At 40.3% G+C, this 15,622-nt stretch overlaps 1 protein-coding gene across 1 annotated transcript in view; it reads right to left on the bottom strand.

Moving 5' to 3' along the window:
• Positions 1-15,622, bottom strand: part of LOC126715027 (paired amphipathic helix protein Sin3-like 2) — a 28,291-nt gene that overhangs the window by 8,747 nt on the left and 3,922 nt on the right. Inside the window, exon 2 of the mRNA XM_050415454.1 lies at positions 5,394-5,452. The gene's annotated coding sequence lies outside the window, so the exon portion shown is untranslated. The remainder of the gene's footprint in view (positions 1-5,393; positions 5,453-15,622) is intronic.

A 15,622-nucleotide genomic window follows, 5' to 3' on the forward strand; every position in this document is an offset into this window, starting at 1 on the left:
GCAGCCACATTATTATCCTTTTTTATTTTTCCTATATATTTTTTAAAACATTTTCTCATTTAATAAGGTAACTTAAAAAATCCATTATTTAAAAATTAAAATATCTTTTAATCATTATTTTTATTATTAATTTTCCAAAACTCTCCCTCCCTTTTACCTCTTCATCTCCCCACTACTTTTTACCTTAATATCATTCATTCTCTACCCTTTTATCTTCCTTTATTTTGACTCTTCTTATTCTTAATATATTACTATAAATTTGACATTTTCTTCTTAATTTTATGCATAGTTTTCTCACACAAAAAGGCTACTTCTCTCTCTCTCTCTCTCTCTCTCTCTCTCAATTTGTTTTTCATTTTTTTTATTGCATCCATACATAAGTTGATGAATTTTTGTGTTGTGCGCGCTAGAAATGAAACTGTTGGGCTTAGCCTCACAACTTATTTGTAATGTGGGTTTAGGATTTCCTACTTTGGGTTGTTCTCGGCACAAAGACTCAACAAAGCTGCTCCTCTCTCTCTCCTAAATCACTCTTTTCTCTACTCTCTGTTTTCTTGAGAATCTTTCAACAACCTTTTCCTTTCCCCAACTTCTCATATTTATAGCTCTAGATTAGTAGAAAGATCATGATTACGCCATAGTTAGTGCAATTGTAAGTCCAATATCATCAGTTGTAAGTGGATGGTTAGGTGGGAGTGGAATGTGATGAAAGTGGTCTTAGAACTTGGTTCCAAATCCAACAGGCATGCCCGACAATGGCGTTTCCTGGGCACTGCCGGGTATGCTAGGAATGGTGGGTTTGGACATTATTCTTTCTCTAGTGTTCGGGAATGATTTGCCGAGCAAGGGTCAAGTGGCAAAATTTGGGCTTGCAGTTTGTGTCGGTTCATGCTAGAGTTTTAGTTAGAAAGAGATTATGGCTATGGGCCACATTATTGGGCCAAAACTCAAGGCCCAAATGGATCTGGGTACCTTGGTGCCGTACATTAGCCCCCCCCTTAATTCATGCCCGGCTACCGGGAAGAATCAAGGAATCCAAAAGGCACTTATGTTTGAGTAGGTTAGCAGGTGGAAGTATAGGCGGTCTTAGAAATCCATTAACGCACTCTCAAAAGGCATGCTGTTCCGGGTCATTTGGTTCGGCCGTCATCATTGCCTGACGATTCGTGAACCGAGGCAGTGCGTGTGTCAATTGGCATAGGCATCCGCAAAGTTTCTTCGCTAATTGTGCGCCATTATGGTTGATTGGACTTTGCTCGTTCCCCTTCGGCCTCTATAAATAGCCCATCACAAATCATTTTTCACTTTTTCACTCTCCACTCTTTGAATTTTCTCTCTGCCGAGCATTCATCTGTGCACTTATTCATCAGTCTAGAGCCTCCTTCTTCCTTAGAGCCCAAAGTAAGTTTTCTACCTCTCCCTTTTACTTCAACTTTTAAACACTGCAGCATCTTTAGCCACATTTAGGCAGAAGTTTGACATTCCTCATGACGTGGAAGTGGCATATTGCCACGAGAGCAAGATTGCTCTCCATAGAGGGGGACATATTGCTTTCTTTCCCTTGATGGCAATTCTAGAGGGTGGAGTTAGGTTTCCCGTGGATCCTCTCTTACTCGATACACTTAGGTATTACGGGCTTTGCCCCGACCAACTTCCCCCCAATTTTTACCGGGTAGTTAGTTGTGTCAGTAGGTTGAACCATACATTCGGTTTGCAATTAAACCACCATGATAAAAACCACATGTACAGTCTACGTGGGAATAAAAGTACAAACTATTACTTAAAGGTTAAAGATACACGGGTACGGCTGATATCATGCCTACATGATTCTAATAGGAATTCAACTGAGGAGTTCGTCCGAGTGCGTGACAATGGGTTTGCCGGAGAAATCTCCTACCCCTTCTCATAGCGTGAAGTGGGTTTGTATTGATTTCTAACTTAACCATTTTTTCATTTATGGTTGTTTTATTTAACTGGATACTGACGCCGTACTTCTTCTTATTATACATATATTGATTTATTTCTTTTGTAGACGGTAAAGTGTTTAACCCGGACATCAGGGTAGTCCATGTCGAGGACCTGAACTTTGTACTCCAATCCGAGATATATGTTCATTGGGATGGGTAGCTCCGAGCATCCCATCTAATTCTCGAAGTTGAACCTGTCTACTCTACCTGGCAATCCTTCAAGCAAGCGCTTTTGGTTGACAGCCCCCTCTTATCATACATTGACGTTCGGCACGCAAATTTTCTTCCGCGGAAATTTACAGTGGGAGAAGCTCAGGAGCTGGGTAGGTGATATACTTATTCGGACGAACTCGCACCATTGCGGGACGAGTCGGTTGAGCGCATGTCCCGACGTCTCTAAGAACTTGCTCACGCACTTGTTCAAGAAGAAGCTCCCGTCCAAGAGGAACCCGCACAACCCGAAGAACCCACTGAACCTGAGGCTCTCGCGAAGGAAACCGAGCAACTTGCCGTTGATATTATTGACCTTTCTGATACCGAACCTTATCGTAGTGAAGATATGGTGACCCGAAAAACCATGACCATAGACCGTTTCATGCCCGGCGTGAGGCAGGCCACAACAGCAACTGCCTCAAGGCCAAGGTCAAATGCCTCCCCCCTTACCTCCTCCCCAAACCGGATGAACTTGAAAGAGGCAACGCATTGCCAGGGTCGGCTCAACGAATTTGGGGGCCCTAGGCGAAAGTTTTAAACGGGGCCTTTTATTATAAATTAATATATATTTTTTCAATTAAAATTTATTTTTCTTGCTTTTTGAGAGGCAAAATTACTAATTAAATTTTTGCATTCAAGTTCCGCTAACATTTCATTTTCAATTGATAATATAGCTAATCCACTTAATCTTTCCTCTGACATAGTTGATCTTAAATATGATTTTATTAATTTTAATTTTGAAAAACTTCTTTCTGCGGAAGCAACTGTAATAGGTATAGTTAGTAATATTCTGAAAGCAATACATGTATTTGGAAAAGATTCTAGCCTCTTTATATAATTTAGTACATTAATTGGAGAGTTATCATTTATTTGCAAAAATTCTTTTAAAACTTTTAGTTCTGAATATAAATCTAAGCCATCAATATCAGAATAAGTTTCATGTGTGAGAAAACATTCAAGATTAGGACAATTTTTTTTCAAACTATCATTATCTAGTGATTTTAGTTTTTCAAAATTAAATAAAAAACCAAAAATATTTTCATATATTTGAAATTGTTCAAACCTACTTTCAATTGAAAAAATAGCTTGATCTACTATATATAAAAAATAATTAATTCTAAAATATTCTTCGGCGGATTGTGTTGTCTCATCATTGACATTCTCATCAAATTGTTTCTTCCTACGAATTATATGTTTTTCACGAAATATAGGCTCTATTTCCATTTTGCTTGCAATTTCTTTAGATGAATTCATAGCAGATGTAAATCCATCTTCTCTATATTTTTTAAAAAAAGACATGAGACCTTTTAATTGATCTATAGCAATATCAATATGCATGTCTTTCGATTGTAAATTTTTACTAACAGAATTAACAGCAAATAATATATCATACCAAATAGTCACAGATAGCAAAAACTCAAAACTTTCAATCTCATATGTTGCTAAACAATCAGCTTCACTTTTTGTTTTGGGATTTTCACTTGTTTTTGCCAATTGTAACAAAGCATCTCTTATTTCTAGAACTTGAAATTTTATTGCTTTCACACTTTCAATTCGACTTTCCCAACGTGTTTGTGACAATGGCTTAAGAGTTAAACCTGTCACATTATCTTGTAAAATTTTCCATTGTTTTGTGGAAGAAGAAAATAGTGTGTATATTCGTTGTACTACTCCAAAAAAAGAAATAGCTTTAGGACAAGAATTAGCCATATCACATAGGACAAGGTTGAGATTATGACAACCACATGGTGTGTAAAATGCTTTAGGATTTATATCAAGAATTCTTTTTTGTACCCCTTGTTTTTTCCCTTTCATATTAGACCCATGATCATATCCTTGTCCACGTACATCATTAATATCAAGTTCAAGATTTTTTATTGCATTTATAATTTCATTAAAAAGACCTTTTCCAGAAGTATCATCTACCTTTAAAAATTCCACAAAATGTTCTTCTATTTTTATCGAACTTATTGAAATATCCACACATCTTAGTATGAGAGTCATTTGTTCTTGATGACTTACATCGGGGGTACAATCAAGTATACTTGAAAAGTATTTTGCTTCTTTAATCTTTTTTATAATTTTACTTTTAATTTCATTTGCTAATAATTGTATCACTTCATTTTGTATATTATGTCCAAGATAATGATTATGGATTGCACCATTTTGAATACGTTGAACATGTTCTTGCATTATTGGATCAAATTCTGCAATCATTTCAATTATACTTAAAAAATTTCCGTTATTTTCTTGATAGATCTTTTCGTTTTTTCCTCGGAATGTCAAATTATTTTTACCAAGATTTTTTACCACCGCTATTATTCTTAATAACACTTTTTTTCCAATGATCTTTCTCTTTCTTAATTTGTTCTTGGACATTTTTATCAATTGTTTTATTCTTCAATAATCTTAGTTCTAAATCAATCCAAGTATTCATATTAGTAATATGCTCATTAGTTGTTTCGTGATTTTTAAGAATAGAACTAATATTTTTCCAATCCTTAGTTCCTCCATTAGCTAGTTGATTTGTATTAGATTTTGAATTAAACAACTTGCAACAAAAACAAAATACTTTATCTAGGTCTTTCGAATGCACTAACCATTTTCTATCATGTTTCTCTCCATTTGGTAATTTTCGAATATAATGCGTAGTAGAAAAATGTCTAGAGTTCTTATCTATAGGAAAGTTTAGATCATCAACTTTTATTGGACCATTTTCTACTAACAAATCTCTTAATTTTATATCAATAGTTTTCCATTGACTTGGATCAAAAATATTTGTAGGAATATAATTAGGTTGATCATTAATATTTTCACTCTCCTCTAAATTATTTTGAGCTTCATTATCAAGAATGGTGACATTACATGTTTGAACATTATCATGACCACCTTCATTATTATCATTTTGTTGTATATTTTCATTATCTTCTAACTCTTTTTGATGAATTTCTTCTTCATTTATGAAACTTTCACTCAAATTTTTTGCAAGATTTTGTTTTTTACTAGTAATAAATTTGTCCATAGCTCCTTTTTGAGATTCAATTAGTTCTTCTCTTTGTCTTTTCTTTTTTAGTTTTTCATATCCGGATGGATATTTTCTAGTAGACATTTGTAATTAAAAAATATTTACGAATAAATGAAATACAATCTATAATAAAAAAAAATTACAATTTAACTAGAATAATATAAATTTAACGTATAAAACAATAGAACCTGGTTTATAAAAAGCACAATTGTAGCTTTACTTAATATGATCACTTTACACTTTAAACCTGCACAAAAAAATTAAAATTAATATTAATACAAAATAAATTATTCTAAATTTTTAATTTTGTTATCAATACTCTTCACTAACAAAATATGTAGAACTCAACTTGATTCACTCATTCACTAATACTAAAAGTTCATCACGGCATCACACTAAAAAAATCTGATTTCTTAAAAAAAAAAAAAAAATCAAAAATCAAAAAGCAAAAGGCAAAACGTGTAAGGCTTTCTCTAGAAGCCACAGCCACTAAAGCTCTTTTTCACTTTTTGTAAAGTGAAATCAAGGGTCCGGATGATGCTTCTAGAGATATCTTAAGGGTCTGGATCATAGAGAAATCTATTTCTCTTTTTCACTTTTTGTAAAGGCAAATCCTTTAGTCTCTGTGTTTGTTCTCTTGCCGCAACTGCTTGTGCTCTTTACTCAGCAACAATGAGCAATAGCAGAGCTGAGCAAACTCCTCTTCAACCAAAAAAAAAAAAAAAACCCAGCAAACTATGAAGAAGATGAAAGAGGCAAAGGAGGAGAAAACAAAAAATGAACCTGAAATGAAGATCTGTGAACACATCAAGTCTATTGCCAACACCAATTGATGAGTAAGTCAACAAAAAAAAAAGAGTTTTTTGTTTTTTTGAATCAAGATGGAGACTAGAGAGAGTCAGAGAGTGGGCGATTTTTTTCTTCTTTCTGCCTTTTGTAATATTTTCTTCTACAAGCTAAAGATTATTGCTTTTTGTAATCTTTTCTTCTGCAAGTTAAAGATTTGATGATGGGATTTCATGTCACTTCAATGTAAGTAACGGGCAATTTTTTTTTTTTTTTCAAGATAAGAAACGGGTGTTTTGTGATCTTTTCTTCTGCAAACTAAAGATATGGTGATTGCATTGTCACTTCAGTGAGAAACGACCCCCTTTTTCTTTTTTCCTCCTCAAATGAGAAACGGGCCTCTTTTCTTCTGCAACCTAAAGATATGGTGACTTAAATGTGAGAAACGGTTTTTTTTTTTTCTTCTTCAGATGAGAACACAATATTATATGCTATGTTTTTTTTTTTTTTTTTTTTTTTCATCAGATGAGAACACAATATTATATACTATATATATATATATATATATATTTTTTTTTTTTTTTTTTCAGATGAGAACACAATATTATATACTATATTATTACTACTTGGGGGCCCTATTACAAGTGGGGGCCTTAGGCGGCCGCCTAAGTCGCCTATAGGTTCAGCCGGCCCTACGCGTTGCCGAGCATACTTCTACTGGTTTGGGAGATACAGTGACCCGGACTCCCCCCCGGCCATCCGGCTGTATTGTCATTCAAGAGCTGCAAATCCAGGTCGGGGTGAGCATGGCGTCCTTTTCACAAGCAGCGCAGGCGTGGCAGCTCAAGTTTCAATTAGACGACAAGCCACTCCCCGCGAGCGCTTGTGTATGGGTTTGGGATAAAGGTGAAGGGGGTCGTGTTGCCCAAAGTCTGGCGCACGGCCTCCTTTTGCCTGAGGACATGCACGCTTTTGAAAAAGGGACAGAGGAATCTATGGGGAGAAGGCTGCAGTGGCACACTATTGTGGTAATCCTTCATTTACTGATTCTTTACTAACCCTTACACGTATTTGTTATTTTTCATTTATTTTTCCCTTCATTGTCGTACTAATTCTTGTTGTTTCATTAGGCTGCTCAACTGGCCCACATCTTTAATGGGCGTGTAAAGGAACTTGCCGAGGATGCTGACCGGGAGAAGGCTGCTAGGGAAACGGTTGTTAAAACAGCTGAGGAGAAAATAAAGGCTACTGATACTGCCAAGGAGAATGCTGCTGCCGCAGAGAAGGCTAGGGCGCTAGCGGAGAAAAGGTCCGCGGAACTCTTGGCGAAGCAAAATGAGACGGATCTTAAGTTAGTTGAGACAGTAAGTCTGAATACTGCTCAAGCCAAGGAACTTGCTGACCTGAGAGCAGCTTTGGAGGCTTGTAAGGAAATATGGTACAACGAAGGATTCATAGATGCCGAGAATTCCACGGAGCCGGTTGTGAATCAGGCTAGGAGGTTGAGTTTTTAGGCCAGTTGGTTTGCTGCTTTGCAAGCCTTGGGGGTCCTTGAAGATTCTCCTCTAAGGGATCCCGGCCAAATACCATTCCCAAGCTCAACTCTAGCCGTGTAGAACCCCCTGGTGCTTATTGACGAGGAAGAAACGGCGAGCATGAAGGAATTGGTGGAACAAATTGACGCTCATGTGGAGTTGGATGACATGGAAGCCATCAATATCCCCTGTGCTGGTGATCAGCCCGGAGGGGACCTGCTTTCTCTCGTAACCAACCAGCAGCAGACCGAGACAGCTGCCCGACAAAACTTGCCGACCCAAGGACTTGACTGCCGAACCGAATCCTTACTGCTTATATTTATTTTTCTTATCTTTTGATATTCTATCATTCTTAGTTAATTTACCTATGTCACCAGGTTGTGGTGACTAAACAATTACTTTGTTTTCCGGATATAACTTATATGGAGTCATCGGGTTTGGTGATGAAACATTGGTTTTATTTTTTTGTTGACTTTGTTGGAATAATGATTTATCTGCCGAATATTTGCTTCGATCATACTCATGAATGCTTAGCTACCGCTTTGTTCTTTTTTTTTTTTTTTTTTTTTTTTTGTTATTACCCTTTTTCTTTTTGCATGTATGGTCGGGGATGGTTTGTAAGGTGGAATAAATCAAGCTCTCAAATATTGGAAATCTTATTCAACACATGTTTGCCTTCTTAGGAAGATGTATGGTAGGCTTCCACCTTCCCGGGAAGTAAGTTTCTGTCCTTAGGATATTTTTTAGTGTAAGGTTTTCACCTGCTCGGTGATAGTATTTGAACCGAGAATCAGACTTCTGTCCTTATGATTTTTTAATAAAAGGATTTCACATGTTCGATGATAGTGATTGAATCGAGAATCAAGTTTCTATCATTAGGATATTTTTTAGTGTAAGGTTTTCACCTGCTCGGTGATAGTATTCGAACTGGGAATCAGGCTTCTGTCCTTAGGATTTTTTAATAAAAGGATTCCACCTGTTCGATGATAGTAATCGAACCGGGAATCAGGTTTCTATCCTTAGGATATTTTTCTAATATAAGATTTCCACCTGCTCGGTGATAGTAATCGAACTGAGAATCAGGCTTCTGTCTTTAGGATTTTTTTTTAATAAAAGGATTTCACCTGTTCAGTGATAGTGATCGAGCCAAGAATCAGGCTTCTGTCCTTAGATTTTTTTTTTTTTTAATAAAAGGATTCCACCTACTTGATGATAGTAATCGAACCAGGAATTAGGCTTCTGTCCTTAGGATTTTTATTTTATTTTTTTATTTTATATATATATATATATATTAATAAAAGGATTCCACCTGTTCGATGATAGTGATAAAGCCAGAAATCAGACTTCTGCCCTTAGAATTTTTTTTTTATTTAATAAAAGGATTCCACCTGTACAGTGATAGTGATCGAGTTTGGAATCAGGCTTTTGTCCTTATAATTTTTTTTTAATAAAAGGATTTCACCTGCTCGGTGATAGTAATTAAACCGGGAATCAGACTTCTGTCCTTAGGATTTTTTTTTAATAAAAGAATTCCACCTGCTCGGTGATAGTAATCAAACCGGGAATCAGGCTTCTGTCCTTAGGATTTTTTTTTAGTTTCCCCTATACACATTATCTGGCAATACTAAATAAGTAATGCTAATATTGAATACAACTGCAACGAGAAACCTCATCATCACATAAGCTAACGTGATGTACATATTCGAACTTACATTTCCATGCACGGATAGTCAGTGAAAAAACTTCTTAAAATTGTGGACATTCCATAGCTGGGGAAGTGGCCTCTCGTTAAGGTCTTCTAAATAGTACGCTCTCGCGCTCACAATGGCAGTAACTCTGTATGGTCACTCCCAAGCTTGGGCTAACTTCCTGGCATTTGTATCTCGCATATTTCCCACGGCTTTCCTCAGCACCAAGTCTCCTGCATTGAATTCCCTAGCCTTTACATCTCGGTTGTATCGTTGGGCAAGTTTCTACTGATACTCTGTCAGTCATATAGTTGTTGCTTCTCTGCACTCATCCAACCAATCCAGGCATTCTACCATTAACTCATTGTTTTGGACGGGGTCAAATCCTGCAACTCGTGCACTGCATAAGTTCACCTCGGCCAGTATCACGACTTCTGCTCCATACGTTAAGGAGAACGGAGTATCCCCTGTGGACCTTCTAGGGGTTGTACGGGAAGCCCACAAAATGTTAGGTAGCTCTTTAGCCCACCTTCCCTTTGCCCCATCTAATCTTCTCTTCAACCCGTTCACGATTGCCTTGTTGGTCATTTCAGCTTGGCCGTTGCTTTGCAGATACACTGGAGTGGAATACCTGTTCTTAATGCCGAGATTGCCACAAAAGGCGCGAAAAGCTTTGCTGTCAAACTATAGCCCGTTGTCTGATATCAGCAAGTCCGGCACCCCAAATCTCGTGACTATGTTTTTCCACACAAAGTTCTTGACGACTACATCCCGAATATTAGCTAAAGCCTCGGCTTCTGCCCATTTCGTGAAGTAATCAACTGCCACCAACATGAACCTGCGATTGCCTGTTGCCCGGGGAAATGGATCGAGAATATCTAGCCCCCATTACGCGAACGGCCATAGACTACTGATGGGATTCAAATGACCTGATGGCTGGTGAATCAGGGGAGCGTGTTTTTGGCATTGCTCACATTTACGCACATATTCGGCTGCATCTTTCTGCATCTGCGGCCACCAAAATCCTTAGGTCATCACTCAGTGTGCTAATGAGCACCCCTTACATGATTGCCACACACCTTGTCATGCAATTCGTATAGAAGCTCATTTACTTTCTCGGGGTGTAAGCATGAAAGGTATGGTCCTCCAAAAGATCTCTAGTATAACTTGCGATCTGCTGACAGCCAATATCGAGGAGCCACTCAACGGATCCTTTTGGCCTCTTTTTTATCATCCGAACTCTATCTTTGGCCAAGAAGTCAATGATCGGGTCCATCCAACACGGTTTGGTTGCTGAAATCATGGCGACGTCGACCCCGGTCGTAATGGCATCATCTGCCATACTAATACTTGGTTCCTTTATAAGCTCTACTTTGATAATCCAAGGCACCTTCTCGGTCATTGACGAGGCTAATGTGGATAGGGAGTCAGCGTGTCTGTTCTACGCCCAGCCAACTTGGGCCACCTTCACCATACAGAACTTGTTAATGATTTGCTTTACTGCCTGCATATAGGCTTTCATTCGAGAATCTTGAGCTTCAAAGCTACCTTGGACTTGGTAAACAACCAGCCGAGAGTCAGAGTAGATTTCTACGTCCCGGGCACCCATGTATAACACGGACCTCAATCTGGCAAGAAAAGCCTCATACTCGGCCTTGTTATTAGAGGCTTTAAATCCCAATCTAAAGGAATGCTCCAACCGTATTCCCTCCGGAGTAATTATGACGATTCTGGCACCAGCCCCCATGGCACTCGAAGCACCGTCCACAAACACTCTCCATGGGCAATTCTCTACGTGACAGATCATCTTCCCTTCGTTTTTTAGAGAAAACTCCGCAACGAAATCCGCAAGGACCTGGCCTTTTATTGAGCTTCGCGGCCTGTACCGTATGTCAAAGGAACCTAACCGGGTCCCCCATTTAGCTATTCAACCCGTGAAGTCTGACCTCTTCAACAATGACTGTAAAGGATACTCGGTCAGGACGAATACAGTATGAGCCTGAAAATAATGCAGCAGCTTCCTCATAGCGTGCACTAAGGCTAACACCAGCTTTTCCAAGGGTAGGTATCTTGTCTCGGCATCAACCAGGGTTTTGCTGATGTAATACACTAGTTGCTGTACTCCTCGGTCTCTTAACAACACGACACTCACGACATGATCGGACACTGAGAGGTACATGAACAAATCCTCCCTAGAATCCGGGGCCGTTAACATGGGTGCTTGCATTAGATAATCTTTCAAATCTCGAAAGGCTCTGTCACACTCCTCATTCCACTGAAATCCCTTCCACTTCTTCAAAAGCTGATAGAATGGTCTACATCGATTAGCAAATTTGGAAATGAACCGGTTAAGTGCGGCTAACATCTCGGTCATTACTTACACTTCTTTTGGATTGCTCGGCAGCCTGAGGCGATTCACGGCTTCGATCTGATCGGGGTTGGCCTCTATTCCCTGATTAGTGATTAGATATCCTAGGAACTTACCGGCCCCCACACCAAAAGTGCACTTCTCAGCATTTAGGCGCAATTTATGTTGCCGAAGTACCTCAAACACTCCCCGAAGATCTTCTACATATCGTGCTTCCTGTTTACTCTTTACTACCATATCGTCGATGCATACTTCTACCGTATGCCCTATTTTTTCTCGAAACATCCTCGTCATCATCCGTTGGTACGTGACTCCGGCGTTCTTCAACCCAAATGGCATCATATTATAATGATAGTTGGCATTCGAGGAGATGAATGCTGTCTTTTCTCGGTCCTTAGGCGCCAGGGCAATCTGATGATACCCCTGAAAGGCGTCCAAGAAGCTCATCCTTGGGTGTCCGTATGTCGAATCTACCAATTGGTCAATCTTCGGCATAGGGAATGGATCTTTCGGGCATGCCCGATTTAAATCCGTGAAATCCACACAAACCCTCCACTTGCCATTCTTCTTCTTCACTACCACGGTATTTGCTAGCCATTTCGGGAAGAAGATCTCCCTTATCACCCCAGCTTCCTTCAACCTTTGGACTTCCAACTTTACCGTGTCAACATATTCCTTGGCTGCTCTCCTTGGCTTCTGCTTCTTGGGGGGGGGGGGGGGGGGGGGAATGATGGGTCCACGTTAAGCTTATGGACAATGAATTCAAGGTCCACCCCAATTACTTTGTACGGACTCCATGCAAAAACATCCATGTTTCGCATAAGGAATAACAACATTTCTACCTTATCCTGGTTCTTCATGCTCATCCCTATTTGAAAATACTTATCAGTATCTGGTAAGATTTTAATCTTCATCAGCTTCTCGGTACAACTAGCCCCCACTTCTTCTCAGGGATTTTGTAATTACTATAAAGACGCCTCCTCGGTGGTTTCCTTCTGTTCGGCCTGCTTGCCCTTCCAACTGACTGCGACAACTAGGCATTGCCTAGCCACTTGCTGGTTTCCTCGTACTACAGCAACACCCTATTCGGTAGGAAATTTAACTTTCACTTGCAAGGTGGACGGAACAGCCCCTATTGTATGAATCCACGGCCTTCCCAGGATCACCGCGTATGGGGAGAATGATCTGATTACTATGAAGGTCACCATCACTTTCTTACCTTCCATATTTACAAGAAGGGAAATTTGCCCCTCGAGAATCACCTCCCTTTCATCAAACGAGACCAACGGCGTATCATATTTCGTTAGGTCCTAGTTTTTTAATCCAAGCCCTTCGAATAGGTCTAGGTACATTACGTCGACCTCGCTTCCTTGGTCTATCATCACCCTTTTCACTAAGAAGCCGCTTATCCATGCCGTTACTACCAACGCGTCATCGTGCGGTTGAATCGTTCCCTCCAGATCTTTCTCGTCGAAGGAGATAGGCACCCGACCAACTTTTATCCTCTTTTCGGGGGATTGTTCTTCCGAGCAATTTTCTTTGGGTGCCACTGTTAACACCCCTCTTTTGGTTAGAGTCGCACCCCTCGGGGCTGCATGGATGACCTCAATCACCCCTAATGGCAACGGGAGAGGGTTCCCTTTTTGCTGAGCACCATGACTAGTATCCCGGTTTCCGAAGTCTACTATGAACTCTTTCAAATATCCTGCCTTCACCAGTTGCCCAAGGTGATCTTTTAATACTGGTACTGCTCGGTGGTGTGCCCCTTATTCCTGTGGTATGTGCCATACAAATTTTGATTCCTCCGAGTTAGGTCGCCCCCCATCTTGTTCGATCACCTGAAGAACAGTTTGTTCTTGATTCGGTCTATGATCTTGTGTACCGGCTCCTTGAACGCCACGTTCACAGCCCCCTCTATTCGTGCTTCCAGTTCTTGCATCCTGAAATCCTTCCTCGATCTTAGGGGAAAAATGCTCTGTCGGGAACGATTCAGCAACGGGGCCTTGCCCTTATTCTGCAGCCGATCGTCCTCGAGGCATTTATACTCCTCAATACGCCTCATAAGTTGTCTCATATTTTTTAGAGGTCTTTTTGTCAACGACTCCCTTAGTTCAGAGTCCTCGGGCAGCTCCATCTTGAAAGTGTTTGCTGCAATCTTCTCGTTACCCCCACCAATTTCGTTGTATAGCTCCCAATACCGACCGGCATAACTCCGAAGGGTTTCGCTGACCCTCATCTTTATAGACAGTAATGCGTCCACCAGTTGTGGCATTGACTGCATGTCATAAACCGAGCACCGAATTCCTAGATCAGCTCGGCAAAACTATGAATGGAACCTTTTTGCAACCTATTAAACTATCTCAACGCCGTGGGGCCGAGACTTGAGGGAAACACCTTACATGTCAGCGCGTCATTGTGTGTGCAAAGACATCATGTGAATATAATGACTGACGTGCTCTACCGAGTCTGTTTTCCCATTGTAGGAGTTAAATGGTGACCGTGTAAATCTGCTCAGCATAGGGGCCCGTTCAATTTCGTTTAAGAACGGCGACCGAGCAGCTCTTCGTAAGGCTCGGCTCATAGCATCCATAGCGGCGTTGTAGGGCTGTCACTCCTTCGGGGAATCCGAATCTCGATCAGCATATCCGTGCGAACGTGAACGGGCATGGCGTTGACGCGACTCTCAAGAATGTAAGCGGTTCCTGCGTAGGTGCGATTCTCGAGAAAGGGAACGATCCCGGCGTTGACAGGAACCGAACCGGCTGGATTCCTCCTCACCTCGATTTCCCATGCCACCATCCCTCGTTTCTCGGTTATCTCGGTCCCTTCTCTGGCGCCAACCTCTTGCCTCTAACTCCAAATCCCTCACCAGTCCGCGCAACCGCTCCAACTCCTGGTCCCTCTCGTCAAATTGCTCGTTCCCTGAAGTGCTTGACATTGTTCGGTGAGTTTGGTCTGACCCCTTCCCAAGGCCAGACTCTTCCTCTCTTCGCTCGTTCTCCCTATCCTCGCGTCTTTTTTGTCTTCTCTCCCGTCATGTGGATTCCCGAGAAGACCCTACAGATTTGTTCTCAACGTGACCTCCCGAACGTCCTTCAGACATTTTCCCATGCGTGAGTCTCAGTCGAACCACAATTTCGTAGGATAGCCCCACGGTGGGCGCCAATTGTGCGCGCCAGAAATGAGACTGTTGGACTTAGCCTCACTTGGGCTCACAACTTATTTGTAATGTGGGTTTAAGATTTCCTACTTTGGGTTGTTCTCGGCACAGAGACTCAACGAAGTTGCTCCTCTCTCTCTTCCTGAATCACTCTTTTCTCTACTTTCTGTTTTCTTGAGAACCTTTCAACAACCTTTTCCTTTCCCCAACTTCTCATATTTATAACTTTGGATTAGTGGAGAGATCATGATTACTGCCATAGTTAGTGCAATTGTAGGTCCAATATCATCAGTTGTAAGTTGATGGTTAGGTGGGAGTGGAATGTGATGAAAGTGGCCTTGGAACTTGGTTCCAACTCCAGCAGGCATGCCCAGCAATGACATTTCCTGGGCACTGCCGGGCATGCTATGAATGGTGGGTTTGGACATTATTCTTTCTCTAGTGTTCGAGAATGATTTGCCGAGCAAGGGTCAGGTGGCAAAATTTGGGCCTGCAGTTTGTGTCGGTTCAGGCTGGGGTTTTGGATAGAAAGAGATTATGGCTATGAGCCACGTTGCTGGGCCAGAACTCAAGGCCCAAATGGATCTGGGTACGTTGGTGCCGTACATGTGTTAATTAGAGTTTTACTTTAGGTTGATGCGATTTTTGTGTTTAAAGTTATCTTTTATATTCTCTTTGATTATTAAATATTATCCTATTGCATTTTTTTTAATACATACACACGGGAAGAGGAGATAAGGTCTTAAAGAAACTTACAGTGATGTATATCCTACTGCACTATACATATGGTATATAATAATATAATGTTATTATATTATATAGAATGACTTGGATAATTTGATATTTATTGTTATATATTTTATTTTTACTCTTTTTTCTT

Source organism: Quercus robur, chromosome 2 (assembly GCF_932294415.1).
Source record: "Quercus robur chromosome 2, dhQueRobu3.1, whole genome shotgun sequence".
NCBI classification, from domain to species: Eukaryota; Viridiplantae; Streptophyta; class Magnoliopsida; order Fagales; family Fagaceae; genus Quercus; species Quercus robur.